Source organism: Mixophyes fleayi, chromosome 1 (assembly GCF_038048845.1).
Source record: "Mixophyes fleayi isolate aMixFle1 chromosome 1, aMixFle1.hap1, whole genome shotgun sequence".
In the NCBI taxonomy this organism is placed as follows: Eukaryota; Metazoa; Chordata; class Amphibia; order Anura; family Limnodynastidae; genus Mixophyes; species Mixophyes fleayi.
Window position 1 is genome coordinate 211,783,366 of NC_134402.1, and position 20,118 is coordinate 211,803,483.

The following is a 20,118-nucleotide window of genomic DNA, read 5'->3' on the forward strand; positions in this document are numbered from 1 at the left end:
ACCCAGCTTTCCGGTACCACCGCTCTGCCCAGTGCCCTGCAGCTGTGGCCAGTGTGTTAGGCCAGGGTGGATCCATCCACAGCAACCCTGAGCTATAGAAAAAGGTCAGGGGTATCAGCCCAGGTACACCAGCAAGAGGGTACACTAGCAGCCACAGTTACCCAGAAGGAACCTGGTTCTGGATGTCCAGTGGTGGCAGCAGCTTAAGCCCCTCTTATTGCGGTTAGAGGGCGCATTTGGAATAAAGAAAGGGAACGGTGGCACAGTAAGCCCAGCCGGTTCCAAGCAACAACAGACAGGGTGGCATAGGCGGTCCATCCTGTCACAGTATTGTGCTATTTGGTGGCAGACGTAGAGATTATCAGCAACTGGGCACTAATCCTGCGTGAGTTCAAAATATTTCCTGACAGTATTCCAGAGCACACACTGTGCAATGTTCGTGATAGGCCCTATTAGGTTCCTGGTGTGCAGTTACTTATGAGTCCTCTGGTGCATTGACCCGAAGGCTGGGTACACACTACAAGAAAATTTTCGCAATACGATAGTTTTAGCAATTTTAGCAACAACAGGGACAAAAAAAACCGGCCGATCAGCATGACAATTCATGTGTGCACAATATACACGTTGTATACGATTTACCTTCAGATCCGATGCTGCATGACAGGAGAATGACATGATAACAGTTTATCTCAACTCAATTTCTTCTGAAAGTTATCACTTCCCAGGCAGCAAACCACATACTTTTATATCTGTTTCGTGTTCTAGAACATTACAGGACAATATTAAATCATGTCGGATTCTTGGGGAGATTTAACCAATTAAGGATGAGCTGGCTCGGATTTTCTAAATCCGAACACCCCCGAACAGTGCGGATCCGAGCCTGATCCGAGCACTGTTCGGGTATTCCCGCCGCTCGCAAAACTCAAAACGAGGCATTTCGTCATAATCCCGCCGTCGATTCTCGCAAGATTCAGATTCTTTATATTCCCTGCTTGCCGCCGCCATCTTCACTCGGACATTGATCAGGGAAGAGGGAGGGTGTGTTAGTGGTGTCCTCTGTCCTGCTCAGTCCAGTGGTGGTGTCATGTGCTCTGTCCTGCTCAGTCCAGTGGTGCTGTCCTGTACTCTGTCCTGCTCAGTCCAGTGGTGGTGTCCTGTGCTTTGTCCTGCTCAATCGAGTGGTGCTGTCCTGTGCTCTGTCCTGCTCAGTCCAGTGGTGGTGCTGCCATTATTCCAGTGGTGCCGTCCTGTGTCCAGTACAGTGGTACTGCTATAGAAGTTCACTGATCCTGCAGTATAAATCCATTGGTACTGCAATATAATAACTACGTTCACTGATCCTGCAGTATAAGTCCATTGGTACTGCAATATAATAACTACGTTCACTGAACCTGCAGTATAAGTCCATTGGTACTGCAATATAATAACTACGTTCACTGATCCTGAAGTATAAGTCCATTGGTACTGCAATATAATAACTACTTTCACTGATCCTGCAGTATAAGTCCATTGGTACTGCAATATAATAACTACGTTCACTGATCCTGCAGTAGAAGTCCATTGGTACTGCAATATAATAACTACGTTCACTGATCCTGCAGTATAAGTCCATTGGTACAGCAATATAAATACTACGTTCACTGATCCTGCAGTATAAGTCCATTGATACTGCAATATAATAACTACGTTCACTGATCCTGCCGTATCAGTCCATTGGCACTGCAATATAATAACTACGTTCACTGATCCTGCAGTATAGGTCCATCGGCACTGCAATATAATAACTACGTTCACTGATCCTGCAGTATAAGTCCATCGGCACTGCAATATAATAACTACGTTCACTGATCCTGCAGTATAAGTCCATTGGCACTGCAATATAATAACTACGTTCACTGATCCTGCAGTATAAGTCCATCGGCACTGCAATATAATAACTACATTCACTGATCCTGCAGTATAAATCCATCGGGACTGCAATATAATAACTACGTTCACTGATCCTGCAGTATAAATCCATTGGCACTGCAATATAATAACTACGTTCACTAATCCTGCAGTATAAGTCTATTGGCACTGCAATATAATAACTACGTTCACTGATCCTGCAGTATAAGTCCATCGGCACTGCAATATAATAACTACGTTCACTGATCCTGCAGTATAAGTCCATTGGCACTGCAATATAATAACTACGTTCACTGATCCTGCAGTATAAATCCATTGGCACTGCAATATAATAACTACGTTCACTAATCCTGCAGTATAAGTCTATTGGCACTGCAATATAATAACTACGTTCACTGATCCTGCAGTATAAGTCCATTGGCACTGCAATATAATAACTACGTTCACTGATCCTGCAGTATAAGTCCATTGGCACTGCAATATAATAACTACGTTCACTGATCCTGCAGTATAAGTCCATCGGGACTGCAATATAATAACTACGTTCACTGATCCTGCAGTATAAGTCCATTGGCACTGCAATATAATAACTACGTTCACTGATCCTGCAGTATAAATCCATTGGCACTGCAATATAATAACTACGTTCACTAATCCTGCAGTATAAGTCTATTGGCACTGCAATATAATAACTACGTTCACTGATCCTGCAGTATAAGTCCATTGGCACTGCAATATAATAACTACGTTCACTGATCCTGCAGTATAAGTCCATTGGCACTGCAATATAATAACTACGTTCACTGATCCTGCAGTATAAGTCCATTGGCACTGCAATATAATAACTACGTTCACTGATCCTGCAGTATAAGTCCATTGGCACTGCAATATAATAACTACGTTCACTGATCCTGCAGTATAAGTCCATTGGTACTACAATATAATAACTACGTTCACTGATCCTGCAGTATACATCCATCGGGACTGTAATATAATAACTACGTTCACTGATCCTGCAGTATAAGTCCATTGGCACTGCAATATAATAACTACGTTCACTGATCCTGCAGTATAAATCCATTGGCACTGCAATATAATAACTACGTTCACTGATCCTGCAGTATAAGTCTATTGGCACTGCAATATAATAACTACGTTCACTGATCCTGCAGTATAAGTCCATTGGCACTGCAATATAAAACTACATTCACTGATCCTGCAGTATAAGTCCATTGGCACTGCAATATAATAACTACGTTCACTGATCCTGCAGTATAAGTCCATCGGCATTGCAATATAATAACTACGTTCACTGATCCTGCAGTATAAATCCATCGGGACTGCAATATAATAACTACGTTCACTAATCCTGCAGTATAAGTCTATTGGCACTGCAATATAATAACTACGTTCACTGATCCTGCAGTATAAGTCCATTGGCACTGCAATATAATAACTACGTTCACTGATCCTGCAGTATAAGTCCATTGGTACTACAATATAATAACTACGTTCACTGATCCTGCAGTATACATCCATCGGGACTGTAATATAATAACTACGTTCACTGATCCTGCAGTATAAGTCCATTGGCACTGCAATATAATAACTACGTTCACTGATCCTGCAGTATAAATCCATTGGCACTGCAATATAATAACTACGTTCACTGATCCTGCAGTATAAGTCTATTGGCACTGCAATATAATAACTACATTCACTGATCCTGCAGTATAAGTCCATTGGCACTGCAATATAATAACTACGTTCACTGATCCTGCAGTATAAGTCCATCGGCATTGCAATATAATAACTACGTTCACTGATCCTGCAGTATAAGTCCATTGGCACTGCAATATAATAACTACGTTCACTGATCCTGCAGTATAAGTCCATTGGCATTGCAATATAATAACTACGTTCACTGATCCTGCAGTATAAGTCCATTGGTACTACAATATAATAACTACGTTCACTGATCCTGCAGTATACATCCATCGGGACTGCAATATAATAACTATGTTCACTGATCCTGCAGTATAAGTCCATTGGCACTGCAATATAATAACTACGTTCACTGATCCTGCAGTATAAATCCATTGGCACTGCAATATAATAACTACGTTCACTGATCCTGCAGTATAAGTCTATTGGCACTGCAATATAATAACTACGTTCACTGATCCTGCAGTATAAGTCCATTGGCACTGCAATATAAAACTACGTTCACTGATCCTGCAGTATAAGTCCATTGGCACTGCAATATAATAACTACGTTCACTGATCCTGCAGTATAAGTCCATTGGCACTGCAATATAATAACTACGTTCACTGATCCTGCAGTATAAATCCATTGGCACTGCAATATAATAACTACGTTCACTGATCCTGCAGTATAAGTCTATTGGCACTGCAATATAATAACTAGGTTCACTGATCCTGCAGTATAAGTCCATTGGCACTGCAATATAAAACTACGTTCACTGATCCTGCAGTATAAGTCCATTGGCACTGCAATATAATAACTACGTTCACTGATCCTGCAGTATAAGTCCATTAGCACTGCAATATAATAACTACGTTCACTGATCCTGCAGTATAAGTCCATTGGTACTGCAATATAATAACTACGTTCACTGATCCTGCAGTATAAGTCCATTGGTACTGCTGTATAACTCCAGTCCAGTGGTACTCTCCTGTGCCGCATATAATTTTTAAAGGCTTTGCCGAGTGTGTGTGGTTTAGGGGTACGCTCTCTTGTGCTGCATATAATGGAGAACAAAAATTTGGAGGATAAAGTAGGGAAAGATCAAGAACCACTTCCTCCTAATGCTGAAGCTGCTGCCACTAGTCATGACATAGACGATGAAATGCCATCAACGTCGTCTGCCAAGGCCGATGCCCAATTTCATAGTAGAGAGCAAGTAAAATGCAAAAAGCCAAAGGTCACTAAAATGATCAAAAAAAAAGAAATTAAAATCATCTGAGGAGGAACCTAAACTTGCCAATATGCCATTTACGACACGGAGTGGCAAGGAATGGCTTAGGCCCTGGCCCGTGTTCATGACTAGTGGTTCAGCTTCACCCAAGGATCTAAGCCCTCCTCCCCCCTCCCGTTAAAAAATTTAAGAGAGTTAAGCTGTCATCAACAACACAGCAAACAACTCTGCCTTCTAAAGAGATGGCATCACAAATCCCCAAGGCAAGTCCAAGGGTGTTGGTGGTTGCGAAGCCTGACCTTCCCATCACTGTACGAGAAGAGGTGGCTCCTTCCACCATTTGCAGCACGCCCTCTGCATATGCTGGAAGGATCACCCACAGTGCAGTTACAGATTTGGATAATGAAGGTGTCAATGTTGTACACCGGGAGGAGGATATTGATGTAGCTGGCGCTGAGGAGGAACTTGACGAGGAGGATGCTGATGTGGTTATCTTAAAAGAGGCACCAGGGGGGGAAACAGTTGTTGTCCATGGGACGAAAAAGCCCATCGTCATGCCGGGCAGAAGACCAAAAAATCCACCTCTTCGGTCTGGAATTATTTCTATCCCAATCCGGACAACAATTGTATTGCCATATGTAGCTTATGTAAAGCTGCAATAAGCAGGGGTAAGGATCTTGGCCACCTAGGGACATCCTCCCTTCTACGTCACCTGAAGACCCTTCATAATTCAGTGTTAGTTCAGGACCTGTGGCTAGGACCGTCAGCAGTCCAGGGACACCTAAATCCCTTGGTCCCGTTGTATCCACACCAACAACACCCTCCTCGTCAATTTCTTCCTCAATCTGGATCAGAGATAGTCCTGCAGGCCATATCACCGGCATGACTGAGTGCTCTTCAATCTGGGATTCTTCTGGAGGATCCTGTAGTGCTACGCCTACTACTGCCGCTGCTGCTGTTGTTGCTGGGAGACGGTCATCTTCCCAGAGGGGAAGTCGTAAGACCGCTATGTCTTTCACAAAGCAATTGACCGTACAACAGTCGTTTGCCATGAGCACGAAGTACGACAGCAGTCATCCTATTGCAAAGCGGATAACTGCGGGCTTGACAGCTATGTTGGTGTTAGACGTGCGTCCGGTGTCCGCCATCAATGGAGTGGGATTTAGACGGTTGATGGAGGTATTGTGTCCCCGGTACCAAATCCCGTCTAGATTCCACTTCACTAGGCAGGCGATACCAGGGATGTACAGAAAAGTACGAAAAAATGTCCTCAGTGCTCTGAAAGATGCGGTTGTACCCACTGTCTACTTAACCACGGACATGTGGACAAGTGGTTCAGGGCAAACTAAGGACTATATGACTGTGACAGCCCACTGGGTAGATGCATCGCCTTCTGCAGCAACAGCAGCAGCAGCATCAGAAGCAGCATCTCCGAAACGCCTGCTCGTTCCAAGGCAGGCAACGTTGTGTATCGCTGGTTTCAGTAAGAGACACAACGCTGACAACCTCTTAGAGAAACTGAGGGAAATAATCTCGCAGTGGCTTACCCCACTTACACTCTCCTGGGGATTTGTGGTGTCAGACAACGCCAGTAACATTGTGAGGGCATTACATATGGGCAATTTCCAGCACGTGCCATGTTTTGCCCACACAATAAATTTGGTGGTGCAGCATTATCTGAAAAGTGACAGGGGTGTGCAGGATATGCTTGCGGTGGCACGCAAAATTGCGGGACACTTTCAGCATTCTGCCACTGCCTACCGAAGACTGGAGCAGCATCAAAAACGCCTGAACCTGCCCTGCCATCACCTCAAACAAGAGGTTGTGATGCGCTGGAACTCCACCCTCTATATGCTGCAGAGGATGGAGGAGCAGCAAAAGGCCATTCAAGCCTACACAGCCACTTACGACATAGGCAAAGCAGTGGGGAGGCACCTGAGTCAAGCACAGTGGGGACTGATTTCCGTGTTGTGCAAGGTTCTTCAGCCGTTTGAACTTGCCACACGAGAAGTCAGTTCCGACACTGCCAGCTTGAGTCAGGTGATTCCCCTGATCAGGCTGTTGCAGAAGCAGCTGGAGAAAGTGAGGGAGGAGCTGGTAAACCATTGCGATTCTGATTAGATTCTGTAACAACTTTACCTCCTTGACCCCGAGCATTTCCCCCTGATAAACAGGTACCTAGTGGTGTGTTACAAAAAACCTCCTCTGTCAGGGATGGTCTAGGACTTCAATTCCTTGTATTTTAGTTACAAAAAGTGTTGTGCTGTCTCCAGATAAGTCAGGCCTCGGACCCCCAGACATCAGCTCCTCCAGTGACAGGTAAATTTGATTAACTCCTAAATTGTTGTTCCAATTTTGCAGAGTGCATATACACTGCAGATTTGAAACAACATTTTTCCATCGTTGAATGAGATTTTTAGTTCAGTTTAAATCATACTTGCCTACTCCCCCGGAGGCTCCCGAATTTCAGGGAGTCCTCCCGGACAAGTAGGCAAAACTCCCGCATTTGACGAGATTCACGGCAGTGAATGGAGGGGCCGGGGCTTTTAACCTACTACTATGTTTTTGGAGTGTGGGAGGAAACCAGTGCACCCGGAGGAAACCCACGTAAACACAGTGAGAACATACAAACTCCACACAGATAGGGCCATGGCCAGGAATCGAACTCATGACCCCAGTGCTGTGAGGCAGAAATGCTAACCACTTAGCCACCATGCTGTCTTGCTCCTGGATACTGAATTGGTGCTGGATCTCCATGGATGTAGCTGTACAGGCTATGAAAAGTAAAATAAATTTGTTGTGAATTCGAATTGTAGAGATTATGAGTAAAGGTTTATTTATTACATTTTAACTACAGCAAAAAGTATATTTTAATTTCAATACATGCTGCAACTCATGCTTCCAAAGAGTGAGAGAGAGACAGCTCTCTGGCTGCAGTCTAATTTATAAACTTTTATAATAGATGGTGTGTCTTACAAAATGATGTCTGTACTGGTTTTTATTTTTACATGATTCAAAGAGGGCTCAACAAGGCAGTTTTAATTGAAGAATCACCATTGTTTCTTGCCTCTACATTCTCGTCCATAACAAGCAGCAATTTTGATGGTTAAATAGTTCATAGTATTTTATAGGCTATTCCCAAATAAACAATATATTGCAAATCAGGTTGCACACTATGGGGTATATTTACTAAACTGCTGGTTTGAAAAAGTGAAAATGTTGCCTAAACCAACCAATCAGATTCTAGCTGTAGAATGTACTTAATACATAATAACTAGAATCTGATTGGTTGCTATAGGCAACATCCTAATTTTCTCAAACCCGCAGTTTAGTAAATATACCCTTATGAATTGTATTAACTATTATAAATTCAATTTTAACAAGGCTAATAGAATTTTGACGGTAAACACCTGCTATGCACCAGGATATTCTCCCGGTCAGTGTTAGCGGTGGCTTAGCAAAGCGCAGAGTCTAACAGCCTCCCTGGTTTTCACCAAGAACCGCCGCAAGGAATTAGCGGCTGGGAGACCGAAGCTCGAGGTCCTTGGTTCAGCCCACTGATGTGAGAGACAGATAGGAGAAAAAGCGTCTACCAGAGACCAAAGAACAGTACCTGAGAGAAATGCAGTAGAGATGTGCAGTATCTAAACTAGACAAGGTCTGGTAGACGGATCAAATGGCAGCAGTACACAGGGAGAACCCAGGAGCGTAGTCAGAGGATAAGCTGCGGTCTGGTACACTAATCAGATGGCAGCGGTACACAGGAAGAACCCAGGAGCATAGTCAGAGGATACGCCATGGTCTGGTACACTAATCAGATGGCAGCAGTACACAGGGAGATTCCAAGAACGCAGTTAGATGATAAGCCGAGGCCTGGAACTTTTAATCAGAATCAGCAATGAAGCAGGCAAGAATCACAGGCAGAACAAGCAAATAATAGGCACAGGGGAGTCAGACGCTGGATAACCTGCTGCTCTGTCACCATACACGTGTCAAAGCAATTCTTATATATAGGAAGGGGAAGCTCAAATTCCCTGACAGAGCATTGCACCTGGAAGTCTCTGCGTGGCAGCCAAGATGGGAATAGGAGCATGGAGCAGGGAATGTCCTTACATCACCTCTTACTTATGCATAAGCCCTTATGGGCAAATGAGGAAGCACAACTAACTTTAAGGGAAGCATGTTAGCCTGGTTACATAATTATTTATGCTTTTTATTGTATTGTCCCTAGAAATGTTACGCAGTCCAATTATTGTATATTACAAAATTGAAATCTGTAGAGGAGTTTCTTGTTGAATATTTTATCCAGTTCAGCAATACTTCTTATGCATTTTTGAGTATGTGCTCTGTACTACATCAATATCACATTGATCAACATAACAGGGAATATTCCCAAATATTATTATTTCATTAATTGCTGTACATAATTTAACAATTTGTAGCCACCTTACAACCTTCTGGATCGAGCGGCACACCACCAGTGGGACAGACGGTCATATCAGAATGGCCACCCCTCGATGTTTAGAGGTAGCTGAAGCAAAGAATGTCTGCGAGAAAAGCTTTCCTCGGAATGTTACGTTTGGTTTGTTTAAGTGGGTCTCTTGGAGGAAAACTATGTCTGCATGTGACTTTTTAAGGGCGGCCAGGAGTGTAGTACTTTTCTGGGGTAACGTTAACTGTTAGTAACTTAAGAGACATGCTGTAAGAGAGAGTCTAGTATGTGTCGCCGAGAGGCTCCCCGCATCTTCGACCCCTTATGGATCACAACGGATACATGCTTTGGTGGATAGGACAAGAAAGCGTGAGTAAAGTTGGAAAGAGGAAAGGTTAAGAGGTAAGGAATGAGGGGGAGTTTAAGCCGTCTGCAACCAACCAGGGAGGAAAAAGGAAGACCGAACATAAGGGGGCCGGTCTATGGCTGCTAGACTTCGGAAAGGTAAGAAAGTGTTGCTACAAGGTGCAGCAACAGTGAGGGGTGTGGGAGAGGGGGGTGGGCAGGAAGGGCCCAAACTGGAGTGGAGTTCGGGTAGTGGGTGTAAATGTGTGGGGGCATCAACAAAAATATATTAGATTGGTTTACAAACATTAACCTGTAAGACAAACTACTATCTGGCCTAATACATAACAATACTGAATAGCAATGAAAGTGTAACATTAGGCTGGTGAACTATAAAAACATTATAATTGCAGAGAATTTAAACGATTAAACATCACCATTGCAGAATAGTCTACGAGCATGCATAAAACAAGAACGACTGAACTGTAGTGTTGGAACAGTGAAGTCCCTCAGTGGTAGTAGAGACGAGGATGGTAGGCGAGCGGCCGAATCTTCTCCTTGCTCCCTCTGCAGGTCAGCCGAGATCGACTTATATTGAAATCTCTAGTATATGGTATTCATACCTGCAGAGAAAGAGGGGGGGGAAGAGAGGAGACAACAGGGAGGAGAAGAGACAAGAGACAACATCCGGCGCCCTCAAGGGACAAGTCAATGAAGTTCAGAATTATGTCCATTGTCCTCTATGGGTACCCTATGCCAGGTTGGCAGAGGCAGATCAACAGTCCAGATTTTCAGCATCAGATACTTGACCAAATCAAGCAGTGTCCCATTCGGCTTGCGGAAGGCCCCGCGGAGCCCGCGGGGATGTTGTTGTGACGGGTGCTGTACTAGGAGGTAAGCCTAATTTTTCTAGTATTAAGGCACCTTCCGCAGGGGTCTTCGCAACGAGAGGTCTGGATTACGTAAAAATTTGGAGCTGAAAGGGGAAGCACCAGCGATAGCAGTAACCATGCTGGCGTTAGGTCTTTGTGATTTTGTGATTTCCTTCAGCTCTCAACGTTTCTGTATTGTGAGAGGAGACAGGTCTGCGAACAGCTGATTGTTATTTCCAAGGTATTAAATGGAGTCATGGTTCCTCGTAGCTTGTATGATTTTTTCTTTGATATGATAATAATGCATATGGAGGATGACATCCCTTGGTTGCTGGCCTGGAGCAGATCGAGGGCGCAGTGACCTGTGCGCTCTGTCTAGGAGGAGGTCTGCATCCATAGCATCTACTAGAATAGTTTTAAAGAAGCCGAGCAGAAAACCAGGAAGGGCTGACATGTCCACTGTTTCAGGAATGTTTTTGAGCCGGATGTTATTCCTGCGAGCTCTATTTTCTATGTCCTCGCATTTCTCCGTCAAGGATGTGACAAGGAGGAAAGTTCTTGAGTGTTGTTTTCGACGGACTTGCAAATTTTGTCCGTTTTGGCCTCCAGGGCATTAGCGCGGTCACCCAGATCAGCAATTTCTTTGTGGAAATCTGAAATCGCTTGGCGTAGCTCATTGTGAAATGTAGTCTTGATTTCCTGAACCAGGGAATTGATTAAGAGTCTTGTCGCCAAGGGAATTTCGTCTTCTCCTGGTATGTCAGGACTTGGTGAGGAATCCTGTCGTTCTTGAACCACTGGCGTCAACTGTGGCTTTGTTTGCTTTTTATTTCTGTCAAAGAAGCTAGAGGAATCCATTGCGGGAGTCCGCTTCACCCTGTACATTATCAACAGTGAGCTGTTATTTTAATTGAAGGTTAATGTTCTAGAGATATTAAGTTGATGCCCCTACAAACTGCGAGTAGTGCATGTTACTTAGGGGAAATATTAGGTATGAATGACTTGCGTAAGAACAAACGTTCCGTGATGGAAAAGTCACACTACAAGTTTAATCTTGCAAAATACACACGTTGAGTTATAGTAGTTATGCTTGTAGATTGCAAATTTTATAAACTTTATTGCTGCCTTCAAGCTAACGATAGGTTGAGAAGCTTGTTGAGTGCCTATTTTCTGCTGTTGCTAGAATATGCTGAGAGCACAGAGAGAAAGTCTCTGAGTTGTCAGAGATGACAGGCAAATTATAAGAGGCAAACACAGGTCTCCTGTTTGGAGTTAGATAGTAGCTTCAGCTGTAATTTTCAAAAGGACCAGCAGAGGACAGCAGATCTTCTAATCAAATAGAAGGGACAACAGAGAGCTGCTTTTGATTGGGGTTAACCACTTAATTACTGCAGCCCTTTATGATTCTGCAAATTGTGGCGAATTGGGATCACAATGGCTCTAAGCGCCTGCGGTGGCAATGAACAGGTGCCCAGGAGCACCAAACTGCTTGGCAAATGACGAGCACCGGAGGAGGCACTTTGGAGCAGCTGGGAGAAACAGCAGATGGTCAGGGGGAGGGTGCCAATGTTGGCGCTGAACCACAGATGTTATAACAGCTGCAAGGGCTGAAATATTGGGTGTAGCTGCCGAGGGTGGCCCGCGATGGTGCTCAACTCAGAGGCACAGATGGGAAGTGAAGTTGCGTGGGGCCGGATGTATGATTGCCGCAGTTGTTGCAGCGGCAGGGCCTCTCTGCAGCGAGGAGCTGGTGATTTGCGGGCCAGCAATCAGGCCATCTAGCAGGGAGCGCCCACTCACAGGGCCACTTCTCCTTCAAGTGCCCCCTGTGTCCCGGTGTCACACGCCGGATCTATAGTCAGGGCCCGGCTCTGTGACTTTCCCTTTAAGAACCGTGATTCTGCTTGCTTCTCTTTCAGAGACATTACTTTCACAGGTGCTCTTAGATACTGTGATCTGGACCACTCCCTAAACCTCATTGGTCCTGGAGCACTATATGAACCTCCCAAGGTTATGGGCTCATTGCCTGATCTTTGTGTTACTCAGTCTGCCTTGGTCTAGGTTAAATCTCCTACTGCTGTTTCCTGGTGTGCTGGACTTCTACATCTACAACCACCATACCTGGTACTTGTAGTTCCACACTGCTTACTGAAACTCCTACTGCTGTTACCCGTGTGCTGGACTTCTACATCTACAACCACCATACCTGGTACTTGTAGTTCCACACTGCTTACTGAATCTCCTACTGCTGTTACCTGTGTGCTGGACTTCTACATCTACAAACCACCATACCTGGTACTTGTAGTTCCACACTGCTTACTGAATCTCCTACGGCTTTTACCTGTGTACTGGACTTCTACATCTGCACACTGAACTGGCTCGTGAGTTGCCTATTACATCTGCACTCATATTGATTGGCTCAACTACCTCTCTGCTCGGCTGCCTGTATTCTTTACTGAACTTCAATCAAGTTACCTTGACATCTGTGGTTCTATGTTTGGCACGGCTATTATTATTACTCTGCTAATTATTAGTTGCTGGACTGTTATTAAGAATATATTGCCGTATATCACCGTATTCCAACTCAAGCACCCCCTCCTGGAGCCCCCCCCCCCACGCACCTTCATAGCCAAATTGTTGCACTATCGTGACCGAGATACCATTCTACGCTTGGCTAGGCAGAAAGGTTCAGTGGAATACAATGCTCAGCGAGTAGCAATGTATCCTGACTTCGCTCTGGATGTACAAAAGAACAGGGCTCAATTCATTCCGGTGAAGAGAAGATTGAGAGATTTACAGATCCCGTATGCCATGATCTTCCCTGCCCGGTTGAGGGTGGTTTCGGAGGGCCGTACATCCTTTTTTGATACTCCCTGAGAGGCTGCAATTTGGTTGGACCGCCTGGCTGCTGCTGGACGCTGATGCTGGATGAGTACTTTTATATGTCTCTCCTCATAGTCCTTTGGACATTGCTGATTTGTCATTGATATTATGCATGGTATTTGCTATACATAATGTAATTTCTCTTCTGTGGTACAAAAAAAAAAGAAAAAATGTATTTCGCTCAGGTGGGGTCTGTGATTTTCAAAACTAATGTTTAAAAGTCCACTGTAAAAAAAACAAAAAACTTTAATGGGCTGGAGAGCCCATGGCTTTAAGGCCGTTCTTTTCCTCTCTTGTCTCAATTCGCCCCTTTTCCTTCCTTCCTTTTCCTTCCTCTATCTTCTGGTATTTTGCGGGTTGGCGGGTGACCTCTTTTGGTAGTGTGCTGGCCTGCTGAATAGCTTAAGGTAACTTTAGTTAGGGTTTAAGGTATACTTAAGTTGGGTGGAGTATACAGTGTGGGGGTGTGGGTTTAGTATTAAAGTTATTTAAGTTGTGGGTAGTTTTAATGTTATCGCAAATACATAGACAAGGATTATATGTTCTTATAAGCTTATATCAATGTATGCTCTGCAGGGGTGTGAGATGCGGGGTAGTTGGATAAGAGGGACTACTATTATATGTATTCTGGTACATCTGATAAGGAGCTGAAAATTCTCTCCTGGAATGTGCGGGGCCTAAATAATGCTGTGAAACGTTCTCTTGTACTAAGACAAATTAGAAAAAATTATCCTGATATTGTTTGTCTATTGGAGACCACTTACATGGTGATAGAATACTCGCCCTTAAAAAAGCATGGGTAGGTAAGGCATACCACTCTACGTACACGACTAATTTTTGAGGGGTCTCTATATTGGTACATAAACGTCTCTGCTTCTCCTTGTAAAAAATTCAAGTGGATGAAGGCTGTCATTAATTGGGTTCCGGTGATTCTGTTAGCTGTATATATACCCTCACCGTATAATGGTGAGGTGTTAAGGAAATGTGGAGAATTCATGGCATTGTTCCCAGAGGTTCCAGCCATTTGTATAGGGGATTTTAATAATGTGATAAATGGAGAGGTGGACAGATGGCGAGAGAAAAATGCTGTAGTTGGCAACTCTAAGTCGGCTTTTTCTGCTCTGGTTGAGGAAATGGGGTTAGTAGATGTATGGCGTTTGAGGCACTCAGAAGATGTCCAATTCTCCTGCTTTTCTACATCATATAATGCATTTTCAAGAATTGATCTGGCTCTGCTGTCACACTCTCTGGTACCGCTGGTAAGGAGCGTGGAATATAGGGCTAGGGGAATTTCTGACCACTCGCCCCTTTGCCTGTCTATTGATTTTGCAATTGATAGAGGCCAGTCCTTTTGTAAACTAAATCCCTTCTGGCTCTCCTTGATGGGTACAGGAGCAAAATTGGTGACACAGTGGGAACACTTCTTTGTAGATAATCTGGTAACAGCAAGGCCACCTATAGTTTGGGATGCTTTTAAGGCTTTCCTAAGGGGGACATTAATTGCTGGCATAGCTGAAATTAAAAAGTCGTCCAGACAAAAAGAACAGATATTAGAGAAAAAGTGTAAATCCTTAGAAGCACAATACATTGCGGACAAAACTGAGGTTGCAAGGGGAACATGGCAGTTGGCCCAGAAAGAGTGGTTAGAGTATGTATTTGAGAAATCCAAATGTAAATTTCTGTTTTCTAAGCATGTACGATATGCAGAGGGCGATAGAAATGGTAGCTTCCTGGCTTATCTGACAAGGGCAGAGAGGGCGGATGCGGCAGTACCGGTTATCTGTGATGACAGTGGGGTTAACAGGTATCTGATGCCTGATATTGTTGAGGTATTTCATAAATATTATACTAATACATATAAGTCACAGGTCAGATATGACACATGGATACGTTACAGCGGTATTTGAATGATATCTCCCTTCTGTCCTCTCTGATGATAGTAGGGAGTTTTTGGACTCACCCTTTACTCATGAAGAGATTGATATAGCTATTATGTCATTCCCTAATGGTAAAGCCCCTGGAGTAGATGTAATCCCAATTGAATTATATAAAAAACACCGGACCTTTTTTGTGTCTAGGTTGTTGGATACATTCAGCGAGCTGGGTGAGACTGGCGCTCTTTCCCCTTCAATGGCAGAGGCAATAGTGGTGGTGGTGCCTAAGTCAGGGATAGATTTGTTGTACCCTGAGTCCTACCGCCCGATTTCACTTTTGTCAAATGATGTTAAGATTCTGGCAAAATTACTGGCTTTGAGGTTAAGGAGAGTGGTGCTGGAATTAATTCATCCGGATCATACGGGATTTATGCCGGGCAAGTCCACGTCTATCAATCTTAGAAGGCTGTATACTCTCCTGCAGGTGCGGTCATCCTCTTCTGAGAGCAAAGTTTTGGTGTCCATGGACGCAGCCAAGGCGTTTGACTCGGTGGAGTGGCCATACCTGTGGGAGGTACTGTCCCGATTTGGAGTGGGCCCGGAATTTATAAAATGGGTTAAACTTTTGTATTCACATCCAGTGGCGCGGGTCTGTGTCAATGGGCATCTTTCTCAACAATTTCAATTACTAGACAGGGATGCCCGTTGTCTCTGGCCCTGTTTGAATTAGCAATAGAGCCGCTGGCCTGTAAGATCCGGCATGATAGAGAAATTGTGGGACTTCGATCAGAGCACAGAGAGGATAAGGTGGCATTATATGCAGATGATATGCTGCTGTTCCTTTCAGATCACGACACTTCCCTAAAACATTTGCTGCGGGTGGTTGATGGATTTGGGGTTTTTTCCGGCCTAAAAATTAATTGGGATAAATCTAGCATGTTCCCTCTGGGATGGGAGTGTCCCGTGACAATGCTAGAAGGCTTGCAGTTAAAATGGGCATTGAAATTCAAATACTTGGGAATATGGATCTCTAATACCCCCGCTGAATATGTAGAACTTAATTTGCGGCCCCATATCAAATACATTAAAGAAAAAACTCATGTATGGAAGAAGCTCCCACTTTCTGTCTCCGGTAGGATAAATTTAATTAAGATGATTGTGCAGCCAAAGTTTTTGTATATACTCCAGCAGTCACCTGTATATATTCCACCCTCCATTTTCCAATGCATTGATAGCTATTTGATTTCATTGGTTTGGGGAGGGGGAAGAGCTAAGGTCAAGCTCAGCTCGCTGTGTAGATCCAGATCTTCTGGTGGATTTGCACTTCCTAACTTGAAACAATATTATTTTGCCTCTCAGTTGGTCCACCTTAGGGCATGGATTTCAGACCCCGATTACCATGAGCTACATTGGGTGTTGGTACACCAATTTAATTCTAATCACACTCCCTTACAGTCACTGCTGGCGAGGCAGCTTGGTATGCGGGCTCCTCCGCTCCTGATTCAGGCAGTTAAGATTTGGACAATCTGTAATAAAATAATGAAACAAACTGACATTGATTCATGTACTCCTATCTGGGGGGCAAAGAAATTTGAGAAGTTGAATACAGTGAAGAGGGCCAGGGAGTGGTCTCGGTTGGGTGTGGTGTCGGTAGGTCAACTTTATGACACAAATGTACTTAAATCCTTCGAACAGTTGGTTGGGGAATTCCCAGAACAATGTACCCAGAACAATGTTTTATTCTTACCTTCAATTACGACACGCCCTAAACACACAATTTAAAGGGAAGACATTGGTGTTTGGGGTGGCTCCACTGAGGAAACAACAACAGGCCTTGGGTTATAGAGGTCTGATCTCTCGAATGTATTCATGTCTTCAGTATGAATCCACTGCAGATGATTTGGATGGTTTGAGGAATCAGTGGGAAATAGATATTGGCCCTTTATCAGACAAGGAGTGGGGAATGGTTACAGACAGTACTAAAGGTTATACTTCATCATTAAAATTTCAACAAATACAGGTGTTTATCTTACACAGGGCCTACTTTACCCCTATTAGATTGGCAAAATTTCGCCCGGATGTTACCCCTAACTGTCCGAAATGCAATTCGATCAATGCTAACTTTTGGCACCTTCTATGGGAGTGTTCATGTATACAAATCTTCTGGCGAAGGATCAGGAGATGTATTCAGGTTACTGGAATTGAAGTGTCTCTTAGTTCACTGGCCACTTGTCTCTTTGGGCTCCTTTTGAAGAGGAAAGTTAATAAACTGACAAAAGTACATTTCACAGTTATTGATGTTGGCTAAGGTCTGTATAGCGAGGCTGTGGTTGGCCCCGACGAGTCCCACGGTTAAAAATTGGAAGGCCCTGGTTAATACCACCATAAGGCACGAGAGATTTGTTTATACTAGCAGACAGGCTCTGAAGAAATTTGAGAATATATGGTACAGATGGTTAGAGTCTCCATTCTATCCTATGTCATCTAGTACAGATGCTCTATCTACTTAAATGTATGGCTCCCGCAGTTCTTATAATAAGTATCTGAGTCCATGTAACAAACCCTGCATGTGTAACATACTTATGTATGAGCATTTATGATGTATGATCCTGAATGAATATAGCACATTTATTATTATTATGCTTTATTGTAATCTTGTAAATTCCGTCATTTAATTCTGATATGTATTCGATTGGTTTTTCTTTTTTTTGTTGTTTGGTATGTTTATATCTTAAAAAATGTCAATAAAAATACTGGATTTAAAAGAATATATTGCCAAGCTAGTAGCCAGTTCAGTTATTCAAGTTGTGTGCGTTCAATCTTCATGCCGTTGTTATTGGTTACCAACTGAACTTCTTTCGTGATTTCATTGTATTTTGTGAACTGCTGTGTACTCAGCTTGCTGAGTTGTACATATCTTATACTGTTGCTGTTATACCATCTATCAATATACTATATTGCAACGCTACTAACATCTTCTGTGTTTTGTTCAACCTCCACCATCCACTGCTATAACATCTAAGTAGTGGCAAAAGGGATCCATAAATACCCATAGCCGTGACACCCAGGCAGGAGTGCCGTCCAGAAGGTACGTGAGGCGGACCATAAATGAAGCGAAGAGCTGTGCCGATGGAGCCAGAGACTGCGGCAGTATCAATAGATATGAGGCCTCGAGGCTGCAGACGGGTCGTTGTACTTCCCTGGATCCAGGTAATATCCAGCGGCTGGCTCAATGCAGCTCCTCTTGGAAACGTGTGGGCACCCGGACCTATACAGCGCCCGTAAAGAGCTATTACACGAGGTGGGTGTCAGGCGGGGCCCACGGTAAGTCACTGAAGCAGGTGGGGTCCACTTCTTGGCTGCTTCTCCTCCCGGTGGGGCCTTGGTACACCCAGACAGGCGACCCTAGATCCGGCGCTCATTGTAGGCCGCACTCGTCATCTGGTAATTAGGCGGTCCGTACCGCGTCCAATCGTAAGGATCCCCTTGTATGCCCAAGGCATTCAGCCCCCCTTTTCTGCCAGCTGTGTCAGATTCAGCAGCGGTATTTTGGGAAAATATGAGCAGTTTAGTCGGAGCTCCACTTCATGTATTCCTCCTGATATGGCGTCCAAGCCACGCCCCTGTAGCCACTTTACAATTCTCTAAGGCTCTATTATATTGTATAGCCACATTGCAATTTCCTAAGGCTCTATCATGTATTACACATATGTGACTGTTTCTCAGTTGAAACTCCCGAATCATATTGCCATAGTTGGTGGCTAGATCATCTACTGATTTTTCTGAATTTTATTATGTAACTTAAACGTTAATTAATTTAATTTTGTCAACTCAAGGGTTGTGAAACTTTGTTCCAATGTTTTATTGCTCACTTCAACCTCCTCCATCACTATTCATTCTCTGGGGAGTATCATAACTTTCTTGAGTTACTGGAAATAATGCCTTAGTGCTACTATTTCTGCGGTAATACATTCTGCTTTAATAGTCACATTGTTCTGGGTCACTCTCATATAGGTACAATCCTCAAGAGTATTGTTACAGCTAGCGGCAGATATACAAAACTTGTAGGAGTAGAGGTCTTCACCTTTAGCAGCCACCTTTACCGTAAAGACTACTTATGCTCACAGGTACTCAGATGCCCCCAGGTCTTAAACTCAATGTGGTGTAAGTTTATGAGTAACTCCGCAGTACCGCGTAAGAGGTGATGACAGGAGGTACGAGTGGTCAGGAATAATCCGTGGTCCACGGACTGGAGCAGGCAGGCGTAGTGAGGTATAGGCAAAGGTCTGGGCTGGCAGCAAACAGGGGTATCCGGGTCACAGGCAAGGTCAGGGCCACAAGCAAACAATCAAATTCAGGAAAACAAGCCAGAGGGTCATACACGGTAATCAATCCAGAAATCAGAGAAACGGACAGGAGCAGGTTAGTTAATCAGGAACTGAGATGCTATAACCGACAGGGAGGCTAAGCCCTACTTAGATGGACCAATCAGGAAGGAACACATCTAGGACTGGCAATCAGCCCCAGGGGGCAGCTAATTAAAACTATACACTGTTAGGTCATGGCTGACCTGGAACCAATATGCAGAATAAACATAGTGCAAAAACTCCACTTGGATTTACATGCCCCCTCCTATTTATCCTAATGTGGCAAACAACACATTTGTTTTACGCGCGCCCGGCTGTGAATCATGCCAGGACGCGGGGCTGACCATTCACTCCGATTATCTGTTGGGGTCCCAAAATGCTCAACTCTTGGCCCTTTACATATATATATATATATATATATATATATATATATATATATATATTACACACACACACACGTACACATATATATATCTCTATATTTATATATATATATAA

The 20,118-nt window shown here is 43.8% G+C and overlaps 1 long non-coding RNA gene across 1 annotated transcript in view; it reads right to left on the reverse strand.

The window, feature by feature from the left end:
• LOC142149488 (uncharacterized) overlaps positions 1-20,118 on the reverse strand; it is a 193,581-nt gene that overhangs the window by 51,183 nt on the left and 122,280 nt on the right. The window lies entirely within an intron of this gene.